This window comes from Antennarius striatus, chromosome 7, assembly GCF_040054535.1.
Source record: "Antennarius striatus isolate MH-2024 chromosome 7, ASM4005453v1, whole genome shotgun sequence".
Taxonomy (NCBI): Eukaryota; Metazoa; Chordata; class Actinopteri; order Lophiiformes; family Antennariidae; genus Antennarius; species Antennarius striatus.
Window position 1 is genome coordinate 24,157,151 of NC_090782.1, and position 11,642 is coordinate 24,168,792.

Genomic DNA, 11,642 nt, shown 5'->3' on the forward strand with positions numbered 1-11,642 from the left:
AAAAAAATACTTTTAGACCAACCTACTGACAAAAAACAGTTTTAGACCATCCGATCAAAAAAACTTTTTTTAATAAAAAAAAATTTTTTTTCAAACCAACCGTCCGACTGACCAACCAACCGACCAAACAAATTTTGGGACCGAACCACTAACTGACCGATTGACCTACACAAAAAAATTCCTTAGACCGACTGAAAACAACGCTTTTTGGACCAACCGACTGACTGACCGACCAATAAAAAATTTTTTAGACCGACCAGTTGTTAGCAAAAAGGCATTTTTTAGTGTGACCAACTGACCCACCGAGTCAACCCACAAAAGACATTTTTTAGACCAACCACATAACAAAAAAATGTTTTACTGATCAACTGACAAAAAAAAATTTTTTTTAGACCAATCATTTTTTTACTGACCAACCAATTGACTGACCAACTGACCAACAAAAAATCCCATTTTTTTAGACTGAAGGAACAACAAAAATTTTTTTTATAAACCAACCAACAAAATTTATAGACGGACCGATAAAAAAAAATTTTTAGACTGTCTAACCATCTGACAAAAGATTTTTTTTAGATTGTCTGTCCAACAAAATTTTTTTACACTGACCTACTGACCAAAACAAATTTTATATACCAACAGATTAAAAAATGTTTTTAGAATAACCAACCGACAAAAAAAATGTTTAGACTGTTTGAAAATAAATTTTTTAGACCGACAGACCCAAAAAAAAATTTTAGACTGTCCAACTGTGACAAAAAATTTTTTTGACCATCCAACCTATTAAAAAAATTTTTAATTGTCCGTCCAACAAAATTTTTTTTACACTGACCTACCGGCCAGAACAAATTTTTTTTCAAACCAACTGTCCGACTGACTGACTGACCTCAAAAAAATGTTTTAGACCGACAGACAAAAAGGTTTTTAGACCAACTGACCCCAAAGAAATTTTGTAGACCGACCAACAGACAAAACATTTTTTAGACTGTTCAACCGTCTGACAAAAAAATGTTTTAGACAATACAACCAAAAAAAATTTTTTTGGACCTACTGTCCATTCGTCCAACAAAAGAGTTTTTAGACCGACCAACTGACCAAAAAACATTTTTTTGGACCGACCGTTCAAAAATTTTTTTTAGACCAATCAACCGACCAACTGACCCACTGACCGACAAAAACAACCATTGTTTTAGACCAACAAAAAAAAGTTTTCCAGACTGACCAACCAAGCAACAAATAAAGTTTTAGATCAACATTTGAAAAAAATTTTTTTACACCGACCAACCCCAAAAATTTTTTTAGATCATCCGACCAAAAAACATTTTTTTAGATCAACCATTTGAAAAAACTTTTTTAGACCGTCCAACAGACAAAAATTTTTTTAGACTGTTCAACCGTCTGACAAAAAAATGTTTTAGACGATAAAACCCCAAAAAAAATTTTTAGACCTACTGTCCATTCGTCCAACAAAAAATTTTTTTAGACCGACCAACTGACCAAAAAACATTTTTTTGGACCGACTACCGACCGTTCAGAAAATGTTTTTTAGACCAATCAACCGACCAACTGACCCACTGACTGACAAAAACAACCATTTTTTTAGACCAACAAAAAAAACTTTTCCAGACCAACCAAGCAACAAATAAAGTTTTAGACCAACATTTGAAAAAAATGCATTTTTACACCGACCAACCCCAAAAAATTTTTTAGATCATCCGACCAAAAACAATTTTTTTAGATCAACCATTTGAAATAACTTTTTTAGACCGACCAACAGACAAAACATTTTTTTAGACAGTTCAACCGTCTGACAAAAAAATATTTTAGACAATACAACCAAAAAAAACATTTTAGACCTACTGTCCATTCGTCCACCAAAAAATTTTTTAGACCGACCAGCTGACCAAAAAGCATTTTTTTGGACCGACTACTGATCGTTCGGAAAATTTTGTTTAGACCAATCCTCCGACCAACTGACCAACTGACCCACTGACCGAGAAACACAACCATTTTTTTTAGACCAACAAAAAAAAGTTTTCCAGACTGACCAACCAACAAATAAAGTTTTTTAGACCAACATTTGAAAAAAAAATTTACAGACCAACCAACCAACAAATAAAGTTTTTTAGACCAACATTTGAAAAAATAAATTTTTTAGACCGACCAACCCCAAAACATTTTTTAGACCATCCGACCCAAAAAATTTTTTTTAGATCAACCATTTGAAAAAACTTTTTTTAGACCAACCTACAGACAAAAATTTTTTGTAGACTGTTCATCCGTCTGACAAGAAAATGTTTTAGACGATAAAACCCAAAAAATTTTTTTAGACCTACTGTCCATTCGTCCAACAAAACCTTTTTTAGATCGACCAGCTGACCAAAAAACATTTTTTTGGACCGACTACCAACCGTTCGGAAAAATGTTTTTAGACCAATCGACCGACCAACTGACCCACTGACTGACAAAAACAACCATTTTTTTAGAACAACAAAAAAAGTTTTCCAGACTGACCAACCAACAAAAAAAGTTTTTTAGACCGACATTTGAAAAAAAAAATTTTTTAAGACCGACCAACCCAAAAACTTTTTTTAGATCAACCATTTGAAAAAACTTTTTTAGACCGACCAACTGACAAACAATGATATATCTTTAGACCAACCAACTGACCAGTTGAAAAAAAAAAAGTTTTTAGACTAACGGACAAAAAAAACTTCTTAGACCAACCTACCAAAAAAATTTTTTTAGAGCCTCCGACTGACTGTGCAAAAAAAGCCATCCTTTTAGACTGACCAAAAAATTTTTTAGACCCACAAAAAAACAGGTTTTTTTAGTCCAACCATTTGACTGACTTGGCTGGGGTTTGAAACAAGGTCTACTGTGTTGGAGGTTACTGCGCACCCAGATGTGCTACAGGAATAACCTTGAAAGGTATTGGGCCAGTGCCACAAAATCCTATATGAGAAACCTTGAAACCTAATCCTAGTCACAACCTAACCCTAATCTTAAACCTTAAACCTAGTCCTAGTCCTAACCCTCACCCCAACCTAACACTAACCCTAAACCTAACCTTAAGCTTAGGTTATAGTTATGGTTGGGTTCAGGGTTCCTCATGGGATTTTATGGCACTGGTCTATGGATTGTTATGGGGAGGTCTGAAAAGGTTGTGCAACAAAAGACTTAGATTGGTCACCACCAAGCTGCAACAAGTAGTCCTGTAGCTCATCTGGGTGAGCAGGGATTTCTGGAGTGGGAGGATCTGGTTCAAATCTCAATCCAGAGGTCAATTATTTTTGGCAAAGCTATGGTGTTGCTGAGCATGTCATAAGCCAGAGGAATCCCCAGGTTTGATGACAACCTGGTGGAGCAGTGAACGGTAACAAGCCCCACCATTCTGAGAACATGGTTCAAGTCCTTCAGTGGATATAGTACAGCCTCCACATAAAACCAATTTCTTGTTCCTGTTGAACAGTATTCTACTGCTAAAAAGGCTGGCATAGTTTGTGACAATGGTCGGGGTTAGGGGTGGGCCAGAGTTAGTTTTGGGGTTAGGGCTAGGGAAATGGTTAGAGTAAGGCTTAGGGTTAGGTATAGGCAAGGGTTAATCCTAACCCTAAAATTAGTCCAAACCCCAACCCTCACTTCACCTTCCTCCCTAAAACTAGCCAAAACCCTAACCTACCCATTCCCCTAACCGTGGCCTAACCCCAAGGTTCACCCCAACCTCACCCCTAGCACAAACCCTGACCCTAACCCTGAACCTAACTTTAAGCTCAGATTATAGTCAGGGTTGGGGTTAAGGGTTTCTCATGTGATTTTGTGGCACTGGCCTATAGATTGTTCTGGGGATGTCTGAATTGATTGTGCACCAAAAGACATAGCCTGGTCACCAACAGATTGCTTCAAATAGTCCTGTAGCTCATCTGGATCAGCAGTGTGTTCTTGCACGGGAGGCCCTGGTTCAAATCCCAGTCCAGTTGTCATAAATATTGGGCAACCTGCTTCTTTTTAGCAGTGCTACGGTGTTGCTGAGCATGTCATATGCCAGAGGAATCCCAGGGCTCAACAGCACACTGGTGGAGCAGTGGGTAGTGAAAATCCCCATCATTCTGAGATCAAGGTTCAAGTCCCCCAGTGGATCTAGGAGCACAGTTCCCACATACAACCATTTTCTTAAACCAGGGGTCTCCAAACTTTTTCCTGTAAAGTCAACATAACTTTTCCCTTCTCCGATGGGGGCTGGGGTCAGTTTGTAACAGAAATTACAGAGGTTTAGACTGAGTTTCACAACCTGGCTCTCACAGGGATGACAAAGAGCGAGACACACCATGTTTTAAGGGAGTAACAGAATATTTATTTAACAGAAATATACTCAAATAACATATTGAAAAAAGATCACAAGTCATGGGATGTGAGAAGGTTAACAAAAGGCAGTAAAGTTGCCACGGTGTGTCAGAGAAGGAGAGAGCAAGTTTGATTAGCAGGCCTTGATTTATCAGCTAGTGTACACCGGGCCCAGGTGTCACCAGGAGACACTGAGTACCATGTTGTAGATATGGCGAAGAACAGTGCCACACGATCACCAGCAGGTGTCACCACACATCTGGCCGACCTACGAACAGAAAAATAAATTTTTTTAGACCGACTGAAATTTTTTTAGACAGATGGACCAACCGACTGACATTTTTTTAGACCAACAAACCAAACAAAAAATAAATTTTTTCTAGACTGACCTACCTGTCAAAAAAAATTTTTTTAGACCAATTGACCAAAAAAAATTGTTTTTGGACCGAATAACCAAAAACAAACATTTTTAGACTTTCCAACCGCTCGAAAAAATTTTCTTTTAAGACCTACCTAAAAAATTTTGAGAGTGACTGACCGACCAAAAAAAATCATTAGAGCCACCGATGTAAAAAAATTTTTTTTTGACCAACTGACTAAAAGAAAATTTTTTAGACCGACAGACCAGTTGAAACACAAAATGTTTTTGGGACCAAAAATTTTTTTATTGTTGATCAACCGACCAAAAAAATTTTGACCCAAAAAAATCTTTTTAGACTCAATTTTTTTGGACCGACTGATAAAACAAAAATTTTCAGACCATTCGGCCAGTCGAAACAAAACATTTTTTGGGTACCGACAGACCGGCCCAAAAACATTTTTTTCTAGACCTACCTACCAAAAGAAACATTTTTAAACTAACCGACTGAAAAAAATATTTTTTTAGACCGACCGACGGCTCAAAAAAAAAATTTTTTTCACTGACTGACGGGTCGAAAAAAAAGCGTTTTAAGACCAACCAACCAAAAAAAATCCCAGATTTTTAGACCAATCGACCAATCACCTTTCAAAACAAAATTTTTGAACAAGCAACTGAAAAAAATTTTTAGACCCACCAATATCACAAAAAAAAAATTTTTTTGGACCAACTGACCAAAAAATTTTTTTTTAGAGACCAACCGCTTGTAAAAAAAAATTTGCTGACCAGTAAAAAACATTTTTTTGGACCGACTACCAACCGTTCGGAAAATGTTTTTTAGACCAATCAACCGACCAACTGACCCACTGACCAACAAATTTTTTTTTTTAGACCAACAAAAAAAAGTTTTCCAGACCAACCAAGCAACAAATAAAGTTTTAGACCAACATTTGAAAAAAATGCATTTTTACACCGACCAACCCCAAAAATGTTTTTAGATCATCCAACCAAAAACAAATTTTTTAGATCAACCATTTGAAATAACTTTTTTAGACCGACCAACAGACAAAACATTTTTTTAGACTGTTCAACCGTCTGACAAAAAAATGTTTTAGACGATACAACCAAAAAAAACATTTTTTAGACCTACTGTCCATTCGTCCAACAAAAAATTTTTTAGACCGACCAGCTGACCAAAAAGCATTTTTTTGGACCGACTACTGATCGTTCGGAAAAATTTTTTTAGACCAATCGACCGACCAACTGACCCACTGACTGACAAAAACAACCATTTTTTTTAGACCAACAAAAAAAAGTTTTCCAGACTGACCAACCAACAAATAAAGTTTTTTAGACCAACATTTGAAAAAAAAATTTACAGAACAACCAACCAACAAATAAAGTTTTTTAGACCAACATTTGAAAAAATAAATTTTTTAGACCAACCAACCCCAAAACATTTTTTAGACCATCCGACCCAGTAAATTTTTTTTAGATGAACCATTTGAAAAAACTTCTTTAGACCGACCAACAGACAAAAATTTTTTTAGACTGTTCAACCGTCTGACAAAAAAATACAACCAAAAAAAATTTTTTTAGACCTACTGTCCATTCGTCCAACAAAAATTTTTTTAGATCGACCAGCTGACCAAAAAACATTTTTTTGGACCGACTACGGACCGTTCGGAAAAATTTTTTTTAGACCAATCGACCGACCAACTGACCCACCAACAACCATTTTGTTTGACCAACAAAAAAAAGTTTTCCAGATGACCAAGCAACAAATAGTTTTTTAGACCAACATTTGAAAAAAAAAATTTACAGACCAACTAACGAACAAAAAGTTTTTTAGACCAACATTTGAAAAAATAAATTTTTTAGACCGACCAACCCCAAAAATTTTTTTAGACCATCTGACCAAAAATAATTTTTTTAGATCAACCATTTGAAAAAACTTTTTTAGACCGACCAACAGACAAAATTTTTTTAGACTGTTCATTCGTCTGACAAAAAAATGTTTTGGACGATAAAACCAAAAAAAATTTTTTTAGAACTACTGTCCATTCGTCCAACAAAATTTTTTTTAGATCGACCAGCTGACCAAATAACATTTTTTTGGACCAACTACCAACCGTTCGGAAATTTTTTTTTAGACCAATCGACCGACCAACTGACCCACTGACCGACAAAAACAACCATTTTTTTAGACCAACAAAAAAAAGTTTTCCAGACTGACCAACCAAGCAACAAATAGTTTTAGACCAACATTTGAAAAAAAATTTTCACACCGACCAACCCCAAAAATGTTTTTAGATCATCCGACCAAAAAAAATTTTTTTAGATCAACCATTTGAAAAAACATTTTTAGACCGACCAACAGACAAAATTTTTTTTAGACTGTTCAACCGTCTGACAAAAAAATGTTTTAGACGATAAAACCAAAAAAAAAATTTTTTAGACCTACTGTCCATTCGTCCAACAAAAATTTTTTTATATCGACCAGCTGACCAAAAACCATTTTTTTGGACCGACTACCGACCGTTCGGAAAACTTTTTTTAGACCAATGGACCGACCAACTGACCCACTGACCGACAAAAACAACCATTTTGTTAGACCAACAAAAAAAGTTTTCCAGACTGACCAAGCAACAGTTTTTTAGACCAACATTTGAAAAAAATTTTTTACAGACCAACCAACCAACAAATAAAGTTTTTTAGACCAACATTTGAAAAAAAAATTTTTTAGTCGGTCTAAAAAAATTTTTTAGACCGACCAACCCCGACCAAAATGTTTTGGACCAACTGACCAAAAATTTTTTTTTTAGACCAACCGCTTGTAAAAAAAAATTTGCTGACCAGTAAAAAACATTTTTCTAGACCAACCACCAAAAAAGACAATTTTAAACCTATCAAAAAAATTTTTCATGTAGACTGATCAACCCAAGAAATTTTTTGTGGTCGGTCGGTTCAAAAAACTTTTTTTTTTTTCGATCGCTTAGTTGGTTTGAAAATTTTTTTCCTGCGCTATCAGAAAAAACCAACAGACCAGTCCAAAAAAATGTTTTTTTTAGACCGACCAAAAACATTTTTTTCTGGACCGACCGGTCAAAAAAACCTTTTTTTAGACCAACTGACTGGTCGGAAAAAAAATTATTTTAGGCCGACTGACCAGTAGTAAAAAAATGTATTTTAGAACCATCAACTCAAAAAACATCTTAAGACCGACTAATCCAAGAGAAAATTTTATTTAGACAGCCCAACTGAAAAAAAGAAACTTGTTTTTAGACCGAGCGACCAATTAAAATTTTTTTATACCAACCAAACGACCAACAAAAGAAGCTTTTTGTGTTGACCGACAAACAAATTTTTTTTTAGATCAACCAACCTACCAAAAAAAACCACAATTGTTCTCGACCCAATGAAAAAAACATTTTAAAAACATTTTTTTGGAGACCCATGGACCAAAAAAATTTTTAAACCAAAATTTTTTTTCTAGACCTACTGCTCAAAAAAAAAACATGGACCGTCCAACCAAAGAACAATTTTTCTACAAGGTATCTTTTATTAATTTTCCAAGTTAAAAGAGTTTGTACAACCATCCCTACAATCATAGACCAACCATCCGACCAACATAAAAACGTTTTTTTAGACAGACCAACCAAAAGACCTTATTTTAGACCGACCAAGCAACTAAAAATTTTTTAGAACAAAAAAAACATTGTTTTAGACCGACCGAATGACAAACATTTCTTTTGACAAACCAAAAAAAAAAAAATAGCCCACTGATATTGAAAAAAATTTTTTAAACCAACTGACGGGTTTAAAAAAAATTTTTTTAGACTGACCGACGGGTCAAAAAAAAAACATTTTAAGACCAACCAACCACAAAAATCCCTTTTTTTTAGACTGACCGATCAATCACCATTCAAAAAAAATTTTTTGAACAAGCAACTGAAAAAAATATTTTAGACCCACCCATATCAAAAATAAAAATTTTTTTTTGGACTAACTGACCAAAAATTTTTTTTTAGACCAACCGCTTGCAAAAATTTTTTTGGGACTGACGTGTCAAAAAGATGTTTTTTTCTAGGCCAACCCCCGAAAAAGACAATTTTAAACCTCCCTGGTCAATCAAAAAAAGAAGTAATTTAGACTGATCAACCCAAGAAATTTTTTGTGGTCGGTCGGTCCAAAAAACTTTTCTTTTTTTTGATAGCTTGGTTTGTTTGAAATTTTTTTTCCGAGCTATCAGAAAAAACCGACAGACCAGTCCAAAAAAATGTTTTTTTTAGACCGACCAACTGACCAACCAACCAACCGACCGACCGTTCAAAAAAACATTTTTTTAGACCAACTGACTGATCGGAAAAAAAAATATTTTAGGCTGACTGACCAGTCGAAAAAAATGTATTTTAGAACCATCGACCCAAAAAACATCTTTAGACCGACTAATCCAAGAGGAAATTTTATTTAGACAGCCCAACTGAAAAAAAGAAACTTGTTTTTAGACCGAGCGACCAATTAAAATGTTTTTATACCAACCAAACGACAGACAAAAGAAGCTTTTTGTATTGACCGACCAACAAATTTTTTTTTAGATCAACCAACCTACCAAAAAAAACAATTTTTTTGGGGGGCCCATGGACCAAAAATTTTTCAACAAAATTTTTTTTTCTAGACCAACTGCTCGAAATAAAAAAATGGACTGACCAACCAAAAAACAATTTTTCTGCAATGTATGTTTTATTAATATTCCAAGTTATGAAAAGAGTTTGTACAATAATGTAAATCAGAGAGAAAAAAATCCCACCCACCCACCTGCCCCTTCCCCTTCCCTTCACATAACAGGCTCACAAATTCATGATAATAACACAACTCATGTGCAAGATAGAGGTGAGCCTATCACACAAATATAAAGATACACATACAACAACAGCAAAAAACTGGTCGGAACAAAAAATTTTTTTGGACCAAGACACTGGTCAAAAAATTTGGGTTTTTCTAGTCCGATGGAGCAAAAAAATGTTTTAAACTGACTGACCAGTCGGAAAAAAAAATTTTTTAGACCGACCAATGAAAACATTTTTTCAGACCATCCGACCGAAAAAGACATTTTTAGAGCAGCAGTTTTAGACCGACCGACCATACCAAAAAACATTTTTACACCGACTGAGAAAATTTTTTTTCTCACACCCACAGACCAGCAATAAAACACTTTTTTAGACTGACCAACAATCCATTTTTTTAGACCAACTGAGCAACAAAAATTTTTTACACCAACCAACTGACCAAAAAAACCTCTTTTACACTGGCAAGAAAATACATTTTTTAGACCAACCATCCGACCGACATAAAAATATTTTTTAGACAGACCAACCAAAAGACCTTATTTTAGACCGACCAACCAACTAAAAACTTTTTAGACCGAAAAAAAACATTGTTTTAGACCGACCGTATGACAAACATTTTTTTAGACAAACCAAAAAAAAAATAGCCCACTGATATTGAAAAAAATTTTTTAAGCCAACTGACGGCTTTAAGAAAAATTTTTTTAGACTGACCGACGGGTCGAAAAAAAAACATTTTAAGACCAACCAACCACAAAAATCCTACTTTTTTAAACTGACCGACCAATCACCTTCCAAAAAATTTTTTTTGAACAAGCAACTGAAAAAAATATTTTAGACCCACCCATATCAAAAAAACATTTTTTTGGACTAACTGACCAAAATTTTTTTTTTGACCAACCGCTTGCAAAAAATTTTTTTGGACTGACGTGTCAAAAAAATGTTTTTTTAGACCGACCAACCGATCGACCAAAAACATTTTTTTCTGGACCGACCGGTCAAAAAAACATTTTTTTAGACCAACTGACTGGTCGGAAAAAAAATATTTTTTTAGACCGACCGACGGCTCAAAAAAAATTATTTTTTTCACTGACCGACGGGTCGAAAAAAAACAGTTGGACCATCAACCAAAAAAAATCCCAGATTTTTAGACCAACCGACCAATCACCTTTCAAAACAAATTTTGAATAAGCAACTGAAAATTTTTTTTAGACCCACCCATATCACAAAAAAAATTTTTTTTGGACCAACTGACCAAAAATTTTTGTTTAGACCAACCGCTTGTAAAAAAAATTTGCTGACCAGTAAAAAACATTTTTTTCTAGACCAACCACCAAAAAAGACAATTTTAAACCTATCAAAAAAATTTTTCATGTAGACTGATCAACCCAAGAAATTTTTTGTGGTTGGTCGGTCCAAAAAACTTTTTTTTCAATCGCTTGGTTGGTTTGAAATTTTTTTTCCCGAGCTATCAGAAAAAACCAACAGACCAGTCCAGTTTTTGGTCGGTCTAAAAAGACCGACCAAAAACATTTTTTTCTGGACCGACCGGTCAAAAAAACATTTTTTTAGACCAACTGACTGGCCGGAAAAATAAAGTATTTTAGACCGACTGACCAGTCAAAAAAAATTTAACTTAGACCCATTGACCCAAAAAACATCTTTAGACCGACTAATCCAAGAGAAAATTTTATTTAGACAGCCCAACTGAAAAAAACAGACTTGTTTTTAGACCAAGCGACCAATTAAAAATTTTTTATACCAACCAAATGACCGACAAAAGAAGCTTTTTGTATTGACCGACCAACAAATTTTTTTAGATCAACCAACCTACCAAAAAAACCCACAATTCTACTCCACCCAATGAAAAAAACATTTAAAAAAAATTTTTTTGGGGACCCATGGACCAAAAAATATTGTCAACAAAATTTTTTTTTCTAGACCAACTGCTCAAAAAAAAACAACACACCGACCAACCAAAAAACAATTTTTCTGCAAGGTATGTTTTATTAATTTTCCAAGTTATGAAAAGAGTTTGTACAATAATGTAAATCAGAGAGAGAAAAAAATCCCACCCACCCACCTGCCCCTTCCCC